The sequence below is a fragment of the Eublepharis macularius genome, chromosome 1, assembly GCF_028583425.1.
Source record: "Eublepharis macularius isolate TG4126 chromosome 1, MPM_Emac_v1.0, whole genome shotgun sequence".
Taxonomy (NCBI): Eukaryota; Metazoa; Chordata; class Lepidosauria; order Squamata; family Eublepharidae; genus Eublepharis; species Eublepharis macularius.
The window spans coordinates 239,316,302-239,339,930 of NC_072790.1; the positions used below are offsets into that span (position 1 = coordinate 239,316,302).

The window sequence follows — 23,629 nt, forward strand, 5'->3', positions numbered from 1 at the left end:
ATATATTAATATTTGCATGTGGCACTTTTCATTGAATGAAAGACAATTTATTTTGGTATATAGTGTTTTGTACTTATTGTAGTTATTACCATTCAGGAAGACCTTTTTTCTGTCTTTCAGGTGACACCTGGAGATCTTCCACAGGTAGGGTTGCCAGCCTCCAGGTAGTGGCTGGACATCTCCCGGAATTACAGCTGGTCTCCAGGCCACAGAGATCAATTCACCCGGAGAAAATGGCTACTTTGGGGGGGCGTACTCTATGGAATTATGCCATGCCAAGGTCCTTTCCCTCCCCAAAACCCACTTTCTCCAGGTTTCTCCAGGATTCAGCCCCCAGATCTCCAGGAATTTTCCAACTTGGAGCTGGCAATCCTACCCACAGGGGGAAAATGGCTACTTTGGAGAGAGAAGTCTATGGCATTATACCCCATTGAGCTCCCTCTATTCCCCAAATTTATTTGTGTCATTTATAGTATACCTTTCTTACTGGGACTCAAAGAAGATTACACAGAGTAAGTCAATATAATCAACCGGAAGGGACATCCAATAAATATTGCGGTAAGGTATGTATTGTAGAAATCTGGAATCAACCAAAAATGAACTAGTGTAGAAGCAATCCACCCTCCTCTGGATTCTCCCCCCAAATTTCCAGGAATTTTTCAATACGGAGTTGGAAACCATAAGCCTTTTAATCTGCCCCATGACTTCAACTTTCCTGCCCCTTCGGAATCTGCTGTAGGGACTGATATTTTATGTAGCTGCCTAAAGCTCCGGACGTTTTTCCTAAACTTTGCTGGCACTTTTCCTGAATGTTTTTTTTAAAAGCTACAACGGCTATGAACATCTGCCTCTATTGGAATTGACTTTCAGGGAGTTCCTGCCCTGAAAAGGACTTTTCTCACCTCTGCTTCTTTCCACCAGTGGTTCTGGATCTTTTGTATCTTACGTCCCACCACCAATCCCTCCGTCAAAGAAACCAAGTCTAGAGAAACCAAAAACTCACTCATTTCAAGGACATTTCTTTGTTTACGGGCATTCTGTTATTACATGTACCATTTCCAGTAAGTTTGAAGGGCATTTTTAAAAAACTGCAGAGTACATTTTTGCTGTTATAAAACGCAAACCAACAAAAATTCCATTTGTCGCTGAACATTATAACAATACTGTTAAGTATAAGTTTTACTGCTGCAGTAACTGTTAAACACGCAGACGATAAATTGAAAAAGTGCAGTAGCGTTCTTGGGATTGAAGGAGAGCCAATTCTTAGTCATTGTTATGAAACCCTGCATTCCCCCAAGCGTGTCGTGTCCCACCAGTTGAGAACCACTGCCTTGCACAATCTAGGAAACCGACGCAGCGACTAGCGTGCAGAGATCCTCTGAAGGAAGCCTGTTGCATGATCAGCCAAGGATTACATTGCCATATTTTTTTGTCTTCTTTCTCTTTTGGTTTACATTGGGTGGGGTCTCTACATGTCTTCACTGAATATATGTGTTGTATTGGTAGTGGAGAGTGCCCTCAAGTCATAGCTGGCTTATGGTGACCCCTGGTGGGGTTTTCATGGCAAGAGACAAACAGAGGTGGTTTGCCATCGCCTGCCTCTGCAACCTTGGCCTTCGCTGGAGGTCTCCCATCCAATTACTAACCAAGGCTGACCCTGCTTAGCTTCTGAGATCTGATGAGATCAGGCTCATCTGGGCTATCCAGGTCAGGGAATGTATTGTATTACTCTTTTTTTTTTGGTCTTTAACTTTCCTCCCAATTTATCACTTATATTTTTACTTTCTAATTTTCCATTTCTTTATCCTCCTCATCTTATACCTGGCTCCCTTCTTTAAGTTAGCAAGTGGGGATGCTCTCATAGTCATACTGAATGTTGTTGATCTGCTAATTTCTCTGAGAGTAGGGTTGCCAAACTTCAGTTGGGGCCTGGAGATCTCTCAGAATTACAACTAATCTTCAGACCTCAGAGATTAGTTCCCCCAGAGAAAATGGCTGCTTTGGAGTGTAGACTCTATGGCCGCATACTCCACTGAGGTCTCAGCCCCTCTTTAAACGTGTTCTCCGCAGGCTCCACCCTCAAATCTCCAGGAATTTCCCAACCTGGAGTTGGCAACCCTATCAGGTAGTGTTCCTCCCCCCCCCTTTCCATGATATTGATTGGGAAGTGGAAGCTCAGGCATGAATGGGTTGGATTCACCTTAGCTCTTACAATGTTCTTAGCTTCTTTCTCTTTACTGATCTGTTTTTCTTCTGTCTTTCCTTTCACTGTTTTCTCCTCTCCCTCCTCCTTCCCCCAAACCTGGACAGCTTGGAATTTCCCTAAATGAGGCTGGTAGGGTATATTTCTGCTTGGTGGTGGAGTGTGCCCTCAAGTCATAACTGATTCATGGCAACCCCTGGTGGAATTTCATGGCAAGAGACTAACAGAGGGGGGTTTGCCATTGCCTGCGTCTGCAACCCTGGGCTTCGTTGGAGGTCTCCCATCCAATTACTAACCAAGGCCGACCCTGCTTAGCTTCTGAGACCTGACGAGATCAGGCTCACCTGGGCTATCCAGGTCAAGGCAAACTGAAATTCTGCCATCAAATCATAGCTGGCTTATGGTGACCCTTGGAGGAGTTTTCATGGCAAGAGACTACCAGAGATGATTTGCCATTGCCTGCCTTTGCATACAACCCTTGTCTTCGTTGGAGGTCTCCCATTCAATTACTAACCAAGGCCGACCCTGCTTAGCTTCTGAGACCTGACGAGATCAGGCTCACCTGGGCTATTAAGGTCAGGGCATACTTTTGTTTATTTTATTTATTTCATTTATAGTCAGCTTTTCTCACTAGGCCTCATGCAGTTTACAAGTATGATTTTTAAAAACCTTTTCAGTCAGGATGTTATCAACGGATCCGTGACAGAGCTTCTTTTTTTCTGAAATACACCTACGCTAACCATTATATCATGGAATGTCAAAAGTGTGGGGAGCTCGATAAATGCAAACCTTGACTATATAACCTTAAAAGACAACCTGCATTGTCATGCTCTAAGAAACGGATATACTTCAAGGAGAGCAAGAGTGGCTTGTCGTGGGTGGAACAGGCCTGCTGTTCTGGGAACTCCGGTAAACCAAGGCCTTGCAGTTCTCATATGTAAGAATCTCCGCAAGGAGGTACTTGATTCCTGATTAGATACAGAGAAGCAGGGCTTTTTTTCAGGGGGAACGCAGGGGAAGGGAGTTCCGGAACCTCTTGAAAACAGTCACATGGCTGTTGGCCCCGCCCCCTGATCTCCAGACAGAGGGGAGTTGAGATTGACCACCAGGCGGCGCGGAGGGCAATCTAAACTCCCCTCTGTCTGGAGATCAGGGGGCGGGGCCACCAGCCATGTGACCATTTTCTCCGAGGGCAACCCACTGAGTTCCACCACCTCTTTTCCCAGAAAAAAAGCCCTGCAGAGAAGAGTTACTTTTTCCTTTTATTGAAACAGGAACAACTCCTATTTGAGCTGGGCAACATCTGTAGGGTCAACGTAAGCAACCCGTTTGTTCCTTTCTGTTATGGCAACTCTCAGGAAACGTGGGAATTATCCTGTAATTATGGGAGGGGACTGTAATATAGTAATGGGCCCTCTTTTATACTGCCTTTCAGGACGACTTAGCACTCTTCTTAGTGTGGTTTACAAAGTGTGTTATTATTATCCCCATGACAATCACCCTGTGAGGTGGGTGGGCCTGAGAGAGCTGTGACTGACCCAAGGTCACCCAGCTGGCTTCAAGCGGAGGAGTGGGGAATAGGGTTGCCAGCTCCAAGTTGGAAAATTCCTGGAGATTTGGGGGTGAAGCCTGGAGAAACCTGGAGAAATTGGGATTTGGGGAGGAAAAGGACCTCAACATGGCATAATTCCATAGAGTCCACCCCTCCAAAGTAGCCATTTTCTCCAGGGGAACTGCGATTCCGGGAGATCTCCAGCCACTCCCTGGAGGCTGGCAACCCTAGTGGGGAATCAAACCCGGTTCTCCGGATTAGAGTCCTGCTGCTCTTAATCACTACACCAAACTGGCTCTCTTTCTCAGTGTATTTTTTAGATTACCGTTCTTCTCCCTTGTACTTGGGCTTCCCGCTCCGCCTCTCACAGCAGCCATTTTGTGGTTGGTTGCACCTCCCATGGCAGCCATTTTGTGATTGCACCCACCACTCTCTGTCAGAATTGTAAAGGTGCCCATGGTATCAAAAAGGTTGTGGAACCCTGCTTTAGACAAAGACTGTGCATGGTTTTTTCCATTCACAGAGCCAGCTTCCAATTGTACTATTTTCTCATTACTGACTTCCTGCTATCTAAAGTGCTTTTTTGCTCTGTTAGTACCTTATGATGTGAGATTTGACTCATGGAGAGTGCACTGCTGTACTCTAATCTAGATGTTTCCAGGGTATGCATCACAGTGGCAAAATCCACCCCCCCCCCCAAAAAAAAAGAGCAGCAGCTGGCTCACCAACCAAAGCTAGTAGAAGGCACGCTTGGCCAACAATGCCACTTGCTTATCCAACAGGAGGACTGGTCCAGGAGCATCCTCAACCAACTTTGGGGGAAGGGCAACACCATTCAGAATCGGAGGTATCCCAATTCCTGGGTCAACTTTCCCCCTAACAGTAGCATCTCCATTTTGTTGGTATTAAATTTCGGCTTGTTAGCCCTCATGCACCCCAAAACTGCCTCCAGGCACCTGTTCACAGATTCCACAATCAAAAAGAGTCCAGTAGCACCTTTAAGACTAACCAATTTTATTGTAGCATAAGCTTTCGAGAATCACAGTTCTCTTCGTCAGATGCATGGAGGAACAAAAGAAACTGGTCAGATATAGAGGAGGAGAGGGGAGGGCGGGTTAGATGCAAACAGCTCCTTCTGATATGTAGATGCAAACAGCTCCTTCTGATATGGAGATCAGTTTGCTTCTGTAAAGGTTCGGAGGAGTTAGCCGAGTTAGTCTGTAGTAGCAAAATCAAAAAGAGTCCAGTAGCACCTCCAAGACCAACCAATTCCACTGCAGCACAAGCCTTCGAGAATCACAGCTCTCCCTCTGGCGGGGAGAGCTGTGATTCTCGAAGGCTTGTGCTGCAGTGGAATTGGTTGGTCTTGGAGGTGCTACTGGACTCTTTTTGATTTTGTCACTACAGACTAACTCGGCTAACTCCTCTGGATCTATGACAGATTCCACAGCCTCCCTGGGATCGACTGGAAACACAAGAGAGAGCTGAGTGTCATCCACACATTAGTGGCAACTAGGAATGGCAGGTCCCCCTACCCTCCTGGCAGGATGGGACCCAGCTTTTACCTTCTCGGGATTTACTGCTGCTCCTCACGTGCATGAAGTGCATGCATGCTCCCACGCCTACACGATGACATCACTTCTGGGAAGTGACATCATTGCACAAGTTTGGGAGTGCACGTGCATTTCTCACCAGGCCGATTTGGGCCCCTAATGGGCCCGATTTGACCTGTTTGGAGCCAAAATTGGCCCACTGAGAAACACAGGAGCACTCTCAGAGGCGGCCTCCTGGAAGTGATGTCATCACGCCGCCCCTGGAGTGCGCCCACGAGGCCCGTTCCCCCACCTTTCCTCTCCTGCTGGCCAGGTGAGTAAAGGCGGGGGGCAGGGGGGGGAGTGAGGGAATGGCATCTCTAGTGGCAACTCAGGCCAAATCTCCAAATGACCTCTCCCAGTAGCATCACATAACTGTTTTGTCATGGGGGACAAGATGGAACTTCACAGGACCCCGTAATTCAGAGGCCAAGGAGCCAAGCAGCAGTCCCCCGGCACCATGCTCTGAAATCTACCTTCGAGGTAGGATCAAAAATAGTACCAACCCCAAAAGGTGGACCAGAAGGATACCGAGATCAATGGTACCAAAAACTGCTAAGAGGTTGAGGAGAATTCACAGGGACACGCTCCCCCTGTCCATCTCCTGGTGCAGGTCATCCGCTAAAGTGACCAAGGTTAGGTTTGAACCCTATCATTAATCAACAAAATTAGCAGTTAAAAATAATGGGTGATGAGAGACGTCAAGAGGTTTGAACTGATAAACAAAGAGATGAATTAGGGATAAATAGTCCGAGTGAAAATTGTACCTATGAAATTTCCTTATACTGAATCGGATCCTTAGTCCGTCAAAGTCTGTAATCTCTGCTCATACGGGTCCAGGCAGAGGTCTCCTGCATCATCTCCTACGTGTTCCTTTTAATTGGATACGCCAAGGATCGAACCTGGGACTGAAAGTACTTTTTTGAAGCTCTTCAGAACCGGGACCTGTCAGACTTGAAGGACCGTCTCTGTCCATATAATCACATTTGCCAAATTGGCTCAGCTGTCGTTGATGGCTTCCTTGGAAGAGGTTCATTCGGCCTCGACAAAAAGAATGGTTTTATTCATTGGTGGAATGGCTTGCCACAGGAGGGGCTTGTCACCCTAAGGAATGTCTTGCTACAGGAGTACCCAAAACACCTTCCGTGGTCAGATTGCACAGAATGTACAAAGTGGGTCCCCCCCGCCCCCGCCTCCAACAGGCAATTTCCAGCTGATTTTACAGACTTCTCCAATGGGGTAGTTTAAAGGTTTTACGGGCTCTGGTCTTGGACTAACACATTTTTTACAGCTCCTGCTTGGAATGAGGTTTTATGAGTCGCCTCCGTTGTAATTTCTGTTCCTCTGGGCTTGGGGGTACCGTTTATACAGATTATTGGAAGCTGCTTCACAGCTGTCGTACATCCATAATGCAGTCCGCTCCCCTTACCCCACCTGTCTCATATCAAAAGAGCATCTTGTCCCCAAACAGCCGGGGCCTCTTGTACGATGTTCAAAGCATTGGCTGGCCCCCTATTTGTGGTCCCCTTGCCAGATGGTAAGTTACACACAATTATTTACAGGGAAACTGCTGACAAAAACAATCTGCTTGCTGCTGGTAGTGCAAAATACTAATCAAATTAAGAAGGATTTGCCTTATCAAGGGGAGAAAGAGGCAAATCCAAATTAACTGGAGATATTGTCCTTTCTATTCCCCCTCCCCTTTCAAATCAGAAGCAGAAATGGAGTCCATGTTCCTGAAAAGTGACATGAAAAGAATTTAAATAAAGCAAGGAATGGAACTGGCTCGCTCACCTTGAAAATGAAAAACACCTTAAGAAATGAAGGTTATCTATTAGCACGCCTGAGCAGCTTAAGTGACTTGGTTTTCCACTCTAATCGGATGGTTCAGGCAGGAGAGACGGCAGCTCTGTATTTAAAAAATAATAGTAAGCAAAAAGGTAGCCTTTTGCTGTGCAAATTGCTGATGGAAAAAAAGAAATTGGAGAACAGGTCCAGATACAAGACGGTCAAAAGACAGCCGTGTGGGTCACTCAATGGAAATGCTGCGCCTCTTCAAAGCTCTGCAAAATGGGACACACCGGTTAATGGGAGCCGCTTTGTTTAAGTGCATGCTTATATGAAAGAGTTCAATCAGTTTAGCAGTCTTTTCCTCTTCCCAGAGGGCCAGAATGTCTACCACACATTAAGACAGATCTCATCAAATCTAAAATGAGGCTAGGCAAAAAGATGTTCCTTTAAAAACAATATGTCTAACCCAAATGAGAGAAAAAAAACACAAGCTCTGGCAAAACAAATATCAGCTGATGGTAAAACAAGTGAAATTAGGATCTGAAGAGCATATTGCTAAAAACATTGACACAAACATTTCCCCAGAATATATCAGAAAGAGGAAACCAGCCAGGGACGGGGTTGGGCCATTGGATGACAAAAGATTGCTGAGGGAAGATAGGGAGAATGTATTCTCTCCATCAGTCTCCACTGTGGAAAATGTGGGGCAATGAACCATTCTGGAACCATGGAATTCACAGGAAAGGTATATTATTATTATTATTATTATTATTATTATTATTATTATTATTATTATTATTATTATTATTATTATTATTATTATTATTATTATTATTATAGATTTTTAGTCCACCCTGCCCACTCAGGGCGGAGTACAACATTTCAATTTACATAAATACAGTTAAAAACAGATAAAACAGTATACAAAAAACATTAAAACAGTATACAAATAACATTAAATACAAAAAACATTAAAACAGTATACAAATAACATTAAATACAAAAAACATTAAAACAACTTTATACAATACAGCTTCTCTTCAGATGGCGATCATAAAATACTGCTTTTCAAGCCCTGGCTCATATGTAGGGTGAAGAACTGATCAAATATGAAGAACTGGATCAAATACAGGTGGCAAGAGATGAAATTCTAGGGTTAATCAATAACAAGCAAATCACTACGTTCAAGTGGACACGACTGAGTGCTTTTAAAGAACTCAAATGAGAAACTGTTGACCTTTAAAAGTAATATACAACTTATCGCTAATATTAGCCTCCTGTCTGGAGGACGGAAGAGTACCAAACTTAACACCAATTATCTTAATCTACCATCACCAATTATAAGGCCTACTCCCATATGAACCTACCCAACCACTCCGGTAATCTTCAAGGCCCTGTTTTTGTGTGCCCACACTGCCTGAGACTACATGGGTGGCAACCTGTGAAAGAGCCTTTTTAATCATGGCACCAAAACTTTGGAACTCCCTGCTTGGATCTGCTTGTCTCCCTCAATCAGCTTCTTCCACCAGCAGGTGAAGACTTTTCTGTTTTGTTTAGTGTTTCCTCACTAACTCGTATTGACTCTCCTCCATGCTTGTGTGTCTGTGTGCATTTATATGTTTGGTTTAATTGTTTTAAATAGCTTATAAATATGCATAGTCAGGGTTTTTTTTTCAGCTGGAACTCCGTGGAACGGAGTTCTGGCACCTCTTGAAAATGGTCACATGACCAGTGGCCCCGCCCCCTGATCTCCAGACAGAGGGGAGTTCAGATTGCCCTCCGAGCGGCACGGAGGGCAATCTAAACTCCCCTCTGTCTGGAGATCAGGGGGCGGGGTCACCAGCCATGTGACCATTTTTGCCAAGGGTGATATAAACTTTAAAAAACTCCCCCCTTGTTCCAGCTGACCCATTGTGTGGTCCTGGGAGCGTGCGCGCACTTTGCGCGTGCGCATCTGGTACCAGGGGCACCACCTCCCGCCAGGAGTTGCCCCCTGGGCTGGCAACCCACTGAGTTCCACCACCTCTTTTCCCAGAAAAAAAGCCCTGTGTATAGTTAGCTGTGTTATTTTGTAGCACCTTAAGGACCAACAAAATCAGCGATCACGAGTCAAAGTTCACTTTGTCAGAGACTTCTTTAAGTTGGTAACGGACCTGAATTTTGTTCTGTTGTGACAGACTAGCATAACTATTCAGCTAAAACTATATGCGTTTGAGATGACGTTTCGATGGTTTGCTACCTTGGGGACCTTTCACTGGGTGGAAAAGTGTCGCACAAATGTTTTCAATAAATAAATACTAAAAGGGATTTGGAGAGATCCAGGAAATGACAGCCCATTTACAGTACTGCCCAAATTGGTGGAAATGGTGCATAAATATAGAATTATTAAGCACTCAGGGGAACAAGCTGTACTGAGGAAGAGTTTGCAAAAGGAAGTCTGGTACTTCTTTGGCTTTGTTTCTCATTTTTATAATCCTAGTGTTATTGCATTGCTTATTTATTTATTTATTTCATTTATACCACACTTTTCCCCCCAAAGAGGACACAAAGTGTCTTACATCATTCTTCTCCTCCTCCATTTTATCCTCACAACAAGCCAATGAGACAGGTTAGGCTGAGAGGGTGTGGCTGGCCTCAGGTCACCCAGTGAGCTTCCCTGGCATAGCAGGAATTCAAACCTGGCTCTCCCAGATTCTAAGCTGACACCCTAACCGCTTCACAACACTGGCTGTATTATTAGATTTAGGGTTCCCAGGTGTCCGCTGGTGGCGGGCAAACTCCTGCCACCTTGCCCGCTGACCCACCAGGAGGTGGCAAGCTCCCGGAGGTTGTCCGCCAGCAGCAGGCACCCCAGGAACGTGCAGCACACGTCCACGCGCTCCCGAAGGGTGCGATGACGTCACCTCAGAAGTGACATTGTTGCGCTGGCTGCAGGAGTGTTCCCGTGCTTCATTTGGGGCTGATTTGGGCCCCAAACGGGACGAATTGGCCCCGCACCGGGCGTGGGAGCGTTCCCGTGACCAGCGCGACGATGTCACTTTCGGGGGTGATGTCATCATGCAGGCGCTGGAGCGCGCACGCAAAGAAGACCTCACTGCCAGCACGAGGTAAGTGCCAGGTCCCCCCCCCCCCGCCCCAATCCTGGCGGGAGGGTATAGGGACGTGGCAATCCTACTTAGATTTCTGGAGGATAGGTCGATCAGCAGTTACTAGCCACGGTGACTGAAGAGAACTATCAAATTCAGAGCAGGGAAGCCGTTTAACTTACAGGGAGATTTCCCAGTGGGTCACTGCTCTAGAAGGTGGCAAGGAGCAAGTAGAGGCAAGCCCCAGCAACTGTGACTGGGCTTCAGGGGCTGCTTGGTCCAAACTCCTCATTCGCAGTGACTGCCGGTGTCCGTTCTCTGTCTCCTCCTGCACGCTTCCAGAATGGGGGACAATGAAGCGGGTACGTTTGTGCTAGACTTGCCAGCCCCCTGCCCGGGGTGGGGGATCCTCTGCCCCCACCTGCCTCTCCCAGGCCCCACTCACTTGGCTGGCGGGGGGGCACTGGGTGGGGGGGTGGAGAAGCATGTGAATTCCTGAGCTCCTGTCATGCCAGAAAATGTCACAATCTTCCGGTATGAGTGGCAGCTGCGCATCGCACCAAAGCCCAGTTCAATAAAGATCACTTCCAAATGGGAGGTGAGTACCCTGCTGCCCTCTGCTCCCCCTCACATGGGCCCCTGGGGACTGGGCAACTCTAGCTTGTGCCCACTGTTGGTCCCGTTGAGCTGAGGGGCCCTGCTTGACTTGCTGCAGAGCTAGGCTGACCAGGTGCCCAGCAGTAGTGGATCAACTTCTGGCGAGTCCCGCCAGCTGAGCAGAAGGAGCAGGCAGGCCTGAGAGGTGGGCACCCGCCAGAGCAGCAGACAGCAAAACAGGGGTCTGTGTTACAACTTGCCAGGTCCAGAATTTCTGGTGATTTGGGGTGGGGGGTGGAGCCTGGAAAGGGTGGGGTTTGGGGAAGGGAAGGGCCTCAGCAGGGTATACTGCCATAGAATGCACCCTCCAAAGCAGCCATTTTCTCCAGGGCGTTGGAAATACAATGTCTTGTGTACAGAGAAGGCAGAAGACCCAGAACACCTGCAGGGGGCAGCAAATCTGACAGATAGCAAAATAACACCCTCCTCTCTTCCTCTCTTCTGTCCTTCTTGCATGTCTCCAGATTGGTATTCTTAGGCTACTTCCTGCTTCTTCCTGGCAGTCCCTCTTTCCCAGTTTAGTAAGGTAGTTAGTATCTAATTCTATTTCTCTGCTTTCTATCAAAGTTGCAGTTTCTAAATAAACTCTCTTCATTCACTCCTTAATGAGACTCAAGATCATTCCTAAGATATACCCGAACCTACACAGAGGAAATGATCTTTGTCACCTGGAGGTCAGTTGTAATTCCAAGAGATCTCCCGCTGCCACCTGGAGGTAGGGTTGCCAGGTCCAGGTTGGAAAATTCCTGGAGATTTTGGGGGGAGGGGGTGCCTGGAGAGGGCGGGATTGTTAGAAGAAGGGACTGGTGATGTCTCTGGCTCAAACCTGCAAGACAAGAACCATAGAGCCAGACAGATAGATAGGCTAGTATCAGTCTTCTTCCTGCCTACTCTACTATCACTCACTTTCTCTGATTGGTAGAATGTAGTCCAAGGGAACTTCCTTCCTTCTTTCCCTCTTCCCTGCATGCACCAGGAGCAGCAGCATGGTATCTCTTCCTGGGACGAATGAAGCAGATAGCCTGTTATCAATCTGAAGCCATCCTAGTTAACTAGATTAGTTAGTCACTCTCTCTGTCCACTATACTTAAGTTAATGTACTTCTATAAATAAATAGACCAGTATTGGTTCTTTAACTCAAGGCTCTCTTGCAATTTGTAAGATAGTGTGGTAAATATTAGTTTAGGCCACGCGGCTGAGCTGAAGCTTAGGAGGAGCACTCTGTTAATAAGGAAAGGAAGGGCTGTCTGACTGGTCCAGCCATCCTTAACTAAACCCAACAGGGGTTTGAGGAGGGGAAGGGCCTCAGAATGGTATAATGCCATAGAGTCCACCCTCCAAAGCTGCCATTTTCCCCAGGGGAACTGATCTCTGTCACCTGGAGATCAGTTGTAATTCTGGGAGATCTCCAGCCACCGCCTGGAGGCTGGCGACCCTAGTGTGCGTACCGGCAGCCCCTACAGACAACATCCTTTCCAGCACGATTCGTCACTTCTATCATGTCAGAAGCAACAGCATCACGCTAGAAGTGACATCATCTGTAGAGGCTGCGGGCGCAGTTGCTTCATGAGTGCAGACTCCTACTGATTGCTGCGGGAGGGGCTGGCAACCCTATTTTTCTCTTTCCAGTTCACCCCTGATTCAGAGCCAAGCTACAAGAGATGAATTACACGAGGACGCACATCTGAAGGGAGTCGCAATGTTAGCCCGGGGAGCTGAGTTTTAAAAGAGATCAGAAGGCTTTGTCAATTTCCCCTCTCTACAGAGCCAGCAAAGATCGCTCCTCAGAGGGTTTGCTAATTTCCTCTTTGCCTCCGGAAGGCTCTGTCAGTTTCACCTCTTCTAGGAGGCGAAGAGGAAATAAACAAGCACTCCGGGGAGGGATCTTTGCTGGCTCTGTAGAAAAGTCCACAAGTGGCAACAGTCTTCTATGGCGGTGGAGCCGTAAGGCATCTGGCTAGCTCACGCCAACCCCTCGTCTCCCTCATGTCACATGACTTCCTGTCACGTGCTTGCAGCATGGTGGGTCCCTGGCTGTCACCTGGAGATTCGTGCTGCATCCCCCCTGCGCTAAAATCACCCTGAGTTAATTCAAGAGCCTGCTATTGAGCTAGGATGCAAATAAATGCTTTTATTCCACAGCTACCGACTGCCCGCAGCCTCCATATTTTCTCCAAGAAATAACAACAACATTCGATGTATATATTGCCCTTAAGGACAACTTAATGCCCACTCAGAATGGTTTAAATTCTTTATTTAATGTCATTTATAGTCCATCTTTCTCACCGAGACTCAAGGCGGATTACACAGTGTGAGAGTAGGACAGTCAATATCAAAGACATGTCCATAAACAATGCCATAGGGTAAATAAACACAACTTTACAAAGACATAACATTAGCAAGAATCCAATACAGAGTTGAAGAAATGCTGAAACATAACAGAAGCAATTCTAGGGCTGACTATAATAAATGTAATGTACAATATTTTTCTTCAATTCTGTATTGGATTCTTGCTAATGCCATCTTTGTAAATTTGTGTTTATTAACCCTATGGCATTGTTTATGGAAATGTCCTTACTACTGACTGTACTAATCTCATACTGTGTAATTCGCCTTGAGTCTCAGTGAGAAAGATGGACTCTAAATGATATAAATAAAATGAAAATATTTATGTTGGTGTTTAGATTTTATAACAAGCATATTGTGTAAAATTCATGTTACCATTTATAACATTTTGGCTATTTTATTATGTGCTAATCCTAATGTCAATATTTTAAAATATCTTTATATTATCATTATAAACTTAATTTATAATGTTGGCTGGCCTCTACCAGGGCCAGGGCCTTTTCAGTCCTGGCCCCAACCTGGTGGAACTCTCTGTCTGAGGACACTCGGGCCCGCCAGGATCTTGTATCATTTAGGCGGGCCTGTAAGACAGAGATGTTCCACCAGGCATATGGTGGAGGCTAATTTTAGCCCATAATTGCTGAGACTTCCACCGGTCTCCCTCTACAAGGGGTATGGAGAGTCCACTCCAGCTGGTTGCCCCGAAAGGGGCACAGTATTTTATCTGTTTTTATAACTGATTTTAAGCTGTATTGTAATCAATGTTGTACCTCGCCCTGAGCCCGCTTGCAGGCAGGGCGGGTTAAAAATGAAATAAAATAAATAAATATTTATAGACTGCTTTTCTCTCTGACACTCAAGGAGGACTCCAAAATATGAACAGCAATATGCCCATGTTCTGTTATGCATACAATATTAATTTTAGTATTTATATTTTAAAACAAATGGGCCTATGTTGTACCATATTGCACACATGTATTTTTTACCCCTAGTTAGTACTTGGCTGGAAAACCACTAAGGACGTCCAGGGTCACTAAAGGGCAGGCAGGGCTTTTTTTCAACAGGAACGTGGTGGAACGGACTTCCGGCACCTCTTGAAAATCACCCTCGGCGCTGCTCGGCGCAATCTAAACTCCCCTCTGTCTGGAGATCAGGGGGTGGGGCCACCAGCCATGTAACCATTTTCTCCGAGGGCAACCCACTGAGTTTCACCACCTCTTTTCCCAGAAAAAAAGCCCTGAGGGCAGGCAATGGCAAACCACCTCTGTTCATCTCTTTGAAAATCCTATGGGGAGAGCTGTGGTTCTCGAAAGCTTATCCTACAGTAAAGTTGGTTAGTCTTAAAGGTGCTACTGGACTCTTTACTATCAGGCCTACAGTAGCGGTTGAGGCTTGGCAAACTGTCTGACTGGCCCCCACAGCTGTGATCTGTAGTCTGTGTGTGTTATGTGCCATCAAGTCACCTCTGACCTATGGTGACCCTATGGAGGAAAGACCTCCAAAAGGTCCTAACATTAACAGACTGGCTCAGATCCTGCAAACTGGAGGATGTGGCTTCTTTGATTGAGTCAACCCATCTCATTTTAGGTCTTCCTCTTTTCCTGCTGCCACTTTTCCTAGCATTATTGACTTTCCCAGAAAGTCTTGTTTTCTCATGATGTGTCCAAAGTACAATAGCCTTAGTCTTGTCATTTTAACTTCTAGGGAGAATTCAGGCTTGAATTGATCTAGAACCCACTTATTTGTCTCTTTGGCCGTGCATGGTATCCGCAAAACTCTCCTCCAGCACTACATTTCAAATGAATCAAATGATTAAATCATAGCATAATGATCAAATCATATTATAAGATAGATCTATAGTGTTCTATATCATACATACATACATACATACATACATACGTGTATAAATACAGAGGAGTTAGCCGTGTTAGTCTGTAGTAGCAAAACAGAAGAGTCCAGTAGCACCGTTAAGACTAACCAACTTTGCTGTAGCATAAACTTTCGAGAACCACAGCTCTCTTCGTCAGATGCATCTGACGAAGAGAGCTGTGGTTCTCGAAAGCTTATGCTACAGTAAAGTTGATTAATCTTAAAGGTGCTACTGGACTCTTTTCTATTTTGTATATAGATAAGCATTATATACATACACGCAACATAAATATAGAACACTTTATTGGGAGTAAGCCACACTGAATAGACCTCAGGATTGCTCTGCTAGTTTGACATTTATAATATAATAATAATATATATATAAATAATATCATTTTCCTACGGCTTTCCATGACCAGAAATAAGGAGCGGTCGCCCCCCACCTCGCATGTAAGGAGGCAGGCAGTACACGATGCTAGTCACGTGACCCTCAAACCCATTCTAAGTCACGTGGCTTGTCCGGCAGTCGCGCAGCGCGTGACGCTATCACTCTGCGCCCAGCACGGCGGCGCTGAGGAGAAAAAGAGAAAGCGGGTTTCCGACGGGGAGGGAGTCGCGGATTCCTAATCCGCTTCTGTAGGTCGGTGTCCGGCCCAGAAAGGGTAAGGAAGCGTCGGAGAGGGCGGGGAAAAGGCGGGAAGGCTCCGCCTGTGGAAAACCAATGTGGGGATTGCGAAGAAGCGAGCCGAGCGGGAAAGCTCAGCTTCGGGCCGCGCGTGCGCGGTGGCGGAAAAGTAGGGAATCAGAACCGGCGGGCCGTGTCGCCGCGCGTGCGCAGCTGGCGAGAGATTGAGGCGAGCGATGCACGGGCGGCCGCGTGCTGGTCTCCGTTTTTCTTTGTGCGCATGCGCTCTCGCGGCAGGTGGTGTTTTCAGTTCCGTGCACGCATGCGCTTTCGGAGCTGTGATGCTCGCGTCTAAGCAGTGGGGAGGGGGATGTTGCTGATCTCTTGTTCGGCAAATGCGAGAGATCCTGGGCAGGGGGCTTCTTGTGCTGGCGCTCTGAGAAGAAAGAAATATTGTTTGCTGTCTGCCTACATCCGGGGTTGTATACAAAGGGGGGGTATAACTTCCCCATTGCACTGGAGGAAAAGGGAGAATGTATGGAAATGTTAGTTTCTAGGCTGGTCAGGCGTATGCAATTTTGTTGGTCAACCATTGCATTCATATCTGTATAAAACAATATGATTTATTTACTTCATTTATGCCTTACTTTCTGCCCTTATTGTTATTAGTCATTAGTCTGCCTTTCTTATGCAGACCCAAGGCAGATTACACAGTGCAAAGGAAATACAAGATAATCAAGAGCTAGGACATTCACTGGGCAAAATACAATAATGAACACCACTTAAGACATTCAGTGACCAGATACAATAGGAAAGGGTAGCAGAAAACTTGAAAGAAAGAATCACACTTTGTTTTCAGATCATGCACCCTCAGGGCTTTTTTTCTGGGAAAACAGGTGGTGGAACTCCATTGGGTTGCCCCCAGAGAAAATGGTCACATGGCTGGTGGGTCCGCCCCCCTGATCACCAGACAGAGGGGAGTTTAGATTGCCTTCTGCACTGTGGTGCGGAGAACAATCTAAACTCCCCTCTGTCTGGAGATCAGGGCGGGGCCACCAGCCATGTGACCATTTTCAAGAGGTTCTGGAACTCCGTTCCACCGCGTTCCAGCTGAAAAAACCCCTTGTGCACTCTTGAGTTTTTGACACTGCCTTCTTAAAAAGCGAGTAAGAAAGGGGGAACAATGCCTCTGGTGATGGTGGAAAGTGCTGTCAAGTCAGACCGGACGTATGGCAACTCCTGCTGGAGTTTTCAAGACAAGACACTTAGGTGGTTTGCCATTGCCCTCCTCTGCAACCCTGGTCTTTGTTGGAGGTCTCCCATCCAGTTACTAACCAAGGCCCACCTGCTTAAGCTTCTGAAATCAGACTGATCTCAGAAGCTAAGCAGGGTCAGCCTTGTTAGTAATTGGATGGGAGACCTCCAACGAAGACCAGGGTTGCAGAGGCAGGCAATGGCAAACCACCTCTGATAATCTCTCACCATGAAAACCCCATGAGGGGTTGCCGTAAGTCAACTGTGACTTGACGTGCATGTGCGTGCGCACACACACATTTAGGAGGACAATAGCCCCTCCCTTAGCAGCCTCTTTTATGTTGCCACTAGAGTCATAAACCAAAGTTTTGAGTGCCATATGCTCTCCCTTCCTCAAATTATTCCATCTAGGATGGAAATTGTGCTTAAGAGAATGTTTTTCTTTTAGAACCATAGATTCAAAAGTCAAGATGTTATGGTTTGAACAGCTAGGTATAAAGGTAGACGTGGTCGTATGGTAGGAATTTCATTGTCCTGGGGGATAGAGTACCCAAAGAAGGCTTTAAGCTTAAGTAGGCATACCAATTTAAAGAGGTCAATATGTTTCTGGAAACTGTTATGTCCTAGCCTTACCCAGGTTATAACAGTTTCTAGTCTATGCGTTCAATTAAACTCCGGATTCAGGAACATCAGTCATGAATTCGAAATAAGGCCATAGATGCTCCAACGGTCTTGCATTTTCTGGAGGCAGAACATAAGGACACTGATATGAAATTCACAGGACTCTAGGTTAGTAAGAACTCTAACTTAGAAATTACCAAGAGAGATCTCCTTAGGAAAGAAGCACTATGGATTTTCAAACTAAACTGTTTAATTTCAGAGGGATTAAATATTAATAACGATTTGTCTTGCTTCCTATAAGAAATAGATGAAGGCCTGTCACTCTGGGCTCCTGGCTCTCTAAGTGAGTAATCATTTGCAGCTGTTCCTTTGAATAAGTTAGCTGTATACCCTGTAGGAGATGTTTGAAACTAGCTGGGCTGCTGTATGAAACTGACATGACTTCTCTTCGTGAGTATGCAGTGATATATTTGTATTGTTAAAATGGTTGAGGCAATATTGTGTTGATTCTTTGTTATCTATAGAGAAACAAAGTTTATGACTACCATGAGGAAAGGAAACTGAAACAGGCAGAATATTGCTAGCTTGCTCGTTGGGGTTGCAAACAGAAAAAATTTAAAGAAGTGTCCCCACCCTCAGACTTTTGGAATCACAGTCACATCAAGGAATCATATAATATAATTCTCTAAGCGTGTTTCGAACGATGCACATTTATCCTGGTGCGCCTGCGTGGGCGCACCACGAAAAAAAGGATGCCATGGAACACTGCCTCCGGAGGGTGCTGCTGGTGGCGGAGGGCTGGGCAAGTTTGCCTGGCCCTCTACCGCAGGGCTTCGTAGCCCAGCTGGAGGAGGAGGAGGGCGGTGCGGCCCCTGCCTGAGCCGTGCCACTTTAGGCAGAGCCAGGGTAACAGGGCGACAGGGCGGGGGCAGAGAGCCCACCAACCTGCGAGCCCCGCTGGGCTGCACTGCGCTGCTCTCAGTGGAGCTGGGGTGATGTGAGCGATGTGGCCCAGCTCCGGCAGGACTCACAGGGCGGCAGGCACTTCATCCCCCTGCCCCGTTGCCCCGGCTCCACCCAGCAGGAGGAGGAAGAGGGCAGCGCGCCTGCAATTGCCGGTGGAGCCGGGGCGGGGGCAAAGCGCCCGCTGCCCTCTGAGCCCTGCTGGAGCCTGGCAGTGCCGGTCTCAGTGGAGCCGGGCCGACAGGGTTCCAGAAACAAGGAATGGATGCTGGGCTGTTCCTTCCCCTTCCTCGGGTGGTGTTGGCTGGGGTGCTGTCAGCTAGAGCTGGCTCCATCCCTGGTGGAAACCGTCTGCCTTCTGCCTGCCCTTCATTGAATGGTCTGTTCTGCCGTTAATCACTGGCCTGAATCAATGCAGGGGTTCAACCTGAAATTGCCAGGTAGTGCTACACACGTGCAGAGTATATTTAATGCCTTTTAGCCTTCTTTTCAATCAAAAGCAGCTCACAAAAAATTCATAAAATTGTGTTAAAATCAATAAAGATATTCCACAGAGAGGAGATGCTTAGCTGAGCAGGATCAGACCATGATGGAGTGCTTTCTGGCTGCTGCCTACCGTCCCAATGATGATGATAACATCATTCGATTTATATATCGCCCTTCAGGACAACTTAACACCCATTCAGAGCAGTTTACAGTGTGTTATTTTATCCCCACAGCAATCGCCCTGTGAGCTGGGTGGGGCTGAGAGAGCTCGGAGAGAGCTGACCCAGGGTCACCCAGCTGGCTTCAAGCGGAGGAGTGGGGAATCAAACCCGGCTCTCCAGATTAGAGTCCTGCTGCTCCTAAGCACTGCACCAAACCTCTGAAGAAGTTGTAGAAGGCGTATGTGTGTGGGAGGGGGGAGATCTTGCTTGGATCTAGATATGATGGAGGGATATGAATGAAAAAGTGTACCTGGTCTTTGTTGAAGCCTCAGAAACTGAAGGAGTCGCTAAACAAGATGCTCAGCGGCTGCGGGGAAAGGTTCAGTATCTAGTCCCTCCTGTGACTATCAAAACCAGGATAAATTGTGCTGAATATCAAATAGTACAGAATAAGTTACTGCAGATCTGCTGGTGCTGTATGGATTCAGTTTTCATTGGGGAGAATTTGGGTTGCCTGCTACCCAACTGTAACTTTTTTTTTAAGCACAAAGAATATGTAGTCTAATACTTGAGTGAAAGTTTCACTTTTTTCCTCCCTTTTAAGACTCACCGCCCCCCCCCCGGGGGCAGCTAGCTATCTGCCTGCAGATTCAAGCTTAATTGAGTTTGGAATCCATGCTGCTCTTCCCAATTGCCAGCCCCAGTACAAGCAGAAGTGCATAATAAATCTCTGCTCTTTTCTCCCTGCCGTGCTCTCTCCACACTGGAGGAGGCTATCCGAGGCCTCATCGATGTGCGTTTGTTTGCTAATTATTTTCACCATGAGCGTGCAGCTGCATTCAGTCCTAATGTCCGTGTTTCCAGCTGAGTCCTGCAGTGAGTCCCTCCATTCTCTCTGCCAGCGACTATAAATAGTTATACATGTAGAGTGGTAATCAAGAGAGACAGAAATTCAGTGGCCTTGAGTCATATTGAAGATCAGCAGGTATGGCCTGGGGTTTCCCTTCTGATACACTTGCAGGAAAGAAGTTGTCCTGGCTCAGCTGAGGATTGGAGATGGGGTCCATCTTCATCAGCGCCTGCTATTGGGAGAGGGCTTGCCATAACCTTGGAGGGTTCCCTTGACTGTTAAAACATGCGTGAATATCCCCAACTATTCATCTGCTTAGCAAGTCTTTTTATATCAACAGCGGCCTGGTCTGCACCACACAGCTTTAACGCTGTTTCTGAGAGGAAGTGTTAATCTCCCTGACCAGTTTCATTTTTGCAGGCTTATCAGTTGCCTAAATTTGTTTTAAAGGACTTGTGAATAAAGGAGAACTGGGGATTGCTGGAAGGCTGGTTGAGAGCCAGTTTGGTGTAGTGGTTAAGAGCGGCAGGACTCTAATCTGGAGAGCCAGGTTTGATTCACCACTCCTCCGCTTGAAGCCAGCTGGGTGACCTTGGGTCAGTCACAGCTCTCTCAGAGCTCTCTCAGCCCCACCCACCTCACAAGGTGATAGTTGTGGGGATAAAATAACACACTGTAAACTGCTCTGAATGGGTGTTAAGTTGTCCTGAAGGGCGATATATAAATCGAATGATGTTATCATCATCATCATCATCAGGATGGTAGGCAGCAGCCAGAAAGCACGTGGGTGTTAAGGTGATCTGAAAGGCGGTATACAGGGTGGATAAAAATCAATGATCACATTTTTTTTATTTAAATTGGAATTTTTTGATTTAAATCGGACTTTTTAAATAAAGTGTTTTTTGAGGAAAGATCTATCTAAAGATAGTTTTCTGTTTAAGATACATTATAGTCCAAAGGCTATCATCATGAAATAAGGATTAGTTTTTAATTATGTAGCATGAGGTTGTATATTCATGCAATATTTAAATTTTTGGGTAAACAAATTCCATTAATCCATTCACAGTGTCATGCTTGTGAATGGATTCCTGTTAAGATTATTGGGCAGTTTTTCTATCTAGGAGATATTATCACAGATGCTTGATTTTACAGTTAATTTGTGTCTACAGAGATCAGGTCTCCTCTTCACAGCAAAAAGGTTATAAAATAAACATACACAGTTGAGAAAAAGACCTTAATCCCATTGTTCCTTTGCAAATCTTTGTACATAGAACCGACCCGCTTACCTCTTAAGTGTTAAGTTTCAAAAAATTCAATGAACAGAAGATCGTTGGGAGTAGAATAGATCTGTGCAAGAAGCTAAGTGTGAGGAGTCTTTGTGTAGAAAACCATGATTTAAATCTAGTCTTACTGACTAGTGATTTAAATCGATTCGATTTAAATTAAATCCACCCTGGCGATATATAAATCAAATGTTGTTGTTATTTTGTTAAATGGAAGACCAAACCATTGTGCTGGGTTGGGACGTGAACTAAAGCATGGCATAATACAGCCTCGATGGTGCTGTCAACTACTGTCTGCCTCCACAGTCCTCTAGGAAACTTACCTGTTCTTCTGCTGAGGTCAGCAGTGTTCCATTTGTGCTGCAAACACATGTGTAAAGTAGCTCATTACAAATAGGGACAGGCTGGAATCAGAAGACGGAACAACTTTGCAATATGAAATGTGCCTTATTGAGCCTCCAGGATGGACGTCATTTAGGATCTGCGAGTTTCTGGTGTTCCTTTTAAAAATATTAAATAAAGAGCAACCTCTCATCGCACAAATACCAGCCAGACTTCCGAAAGAGTAAACAGAAAAGGCATAAGCTATTTTCACCTCTCTTATTAATAATTAATTATGCTATTTATACCCTGCTTTTTTCCCCAGCGGGAAGGGAATCTCTAGGGTCATGTAGTCCAACCCCCTGCACAATGCAGGAAATCAACAACTATCTCCCCCGCCCACACCCCCAGTGACCCCTGTTCCATGCCCAGAAGATGGCAAAACACCATCAGGATCCCTAGCCAAACTGGCCTGGGGAAAATTGCTTCCTGACCCCAAAGTGGTGATCGGCATTGCCCTGGGCATGTAAGAAGGGGCCACAGGAACTAAGCACTGATGTAACCCTTCCTGCCTTACCTCTCATGATCTGCCCAGGTTCACAAAATCAGCATTGCTGTCCAGTGGCCATCTAGCCTCTGCTTAAAAACCTCCAAAAAAGGAGAGGCCGCCACCTCCCGAGGAAGCCTGTTCCACTGAGAGACTGCTTTCACTGTCAGGAAGTTCTTCCTAATGTTTAGCCGAAACCTCTTTTGATTTAATTTCAACTCATTGCTTCTGGTCTGACCTTCTGGGGCAGCGGAAAACAACTCCGCCATCCTCTATATGACAGCCCTTCAAGTATTTGAAGATGGTTATCATACCCTATCTGACCTGAGCTGACAGTGGGACCGCTTTTTCTCTCTCCTCCATCCCTTCCAGGGATTCTGACTGGCTGGTCTGCTCACACGCCAAACAGAAATAAAGGGGAATTGGTATTTTTCAAAAAGGTGCATGACCTTTGCCCATCCATCCCAGTTCCCCAAGAAACTTACAGTTCTCGTGAGTGTGGAGGAAAACGCGGGGACAATATCTGAAGTATAAAAACCTGAAAGGGGGTGAATAGGGCTTCTGGTGATCAACAGGTATGGCTTGAATCAGAAACAACACGGCTGCTAACCAGCTGTGCTTTCCTGCTTCTACTGACTCACTGAATCTTAGCTGCTTTCGCATGAATGAGGGGAGATACCAGTAGGTGCTTTCAGCATCTACTATTCTTTATTTATTTTATTCATTAATTTATACCTCACTTTTCTTCCCAGTGGGAATTCAAGGTGGCTTACATATTTCTCTTCCACTTTATCCTCACAACAACCCTGTAAGGGAGACTAGGCGGAGAGGGCATGACTGGCGTAAGGACAGCCAGCAAGCTTCCAAGGTGGAGTGGGGATTCGAACCTGGTTCTCCCGGATCTTAGTCCAACGCTTTAACCCCTGCAAACCGAGCATTACTCACAACTTGTTTTTGTCCAGGAGTCCTTAATAACAACAACAACGTTCGATTTATATACTGCCCTTCAGGACAACTTAACGCCCACTCAGAGTGGTTTACAGAGTGTGTTATTATTATCCCTACAACAATCATCCTGTGAGGTGGGTGGGGCTGAGAGAGCTCCGGAGAACTGTGACTGACCCAAGGTCACCCAGCTGGCTTCAAGCAAAGGAGTGAGGAATAAAACCCGGTTCTCTAGATTAGAGTCCTGCCCCTTAACCACTACGCCAAACTGGCTCCCTAACCACTACACCAAACTGGCTCTCTCTTACCATCATATTAAGCGAAGTCATGCATGAAACAGGCCACAGCTTCTCAACACCCAACAAGTAACCTCAGTTTGCCCCCGAGGGTTCAGCGACGTGAGACTCTGGGAATTCTGTGAACAGAGCGCCTCCTGTTTTGTTTTTTATAATCATGTGCATGGGGACTGATTCTGAT

General features: G+C 46.2%; 1 protein-coding gene across 2 annotated transcripts in view; it reads left to right on the forward strand.

The window, feature by feature from the left end:
* Window positions 1-15,666: 15,666 nt before the first annotated feature.
* The window catches only part of ADAR (adenosine deaminase RNA specific), a 57,522-nt gene continuing 49,559 nt past the window's right edge, over window positions 15,667-23,629 (forward strand). The window contains exon 1 of one of the 2 annotated variants that reach the window (XM_054994618.1): window positions 15,667-15,758. The gene's annotated coding sequence lies outside the window, so the exon portion shown is untranslated. The remainder of the gene's footprint in view (window positions 15,759-23,629) is intronic. The other variant, XM_054994644.1, reaches the window with a different exon arrangement.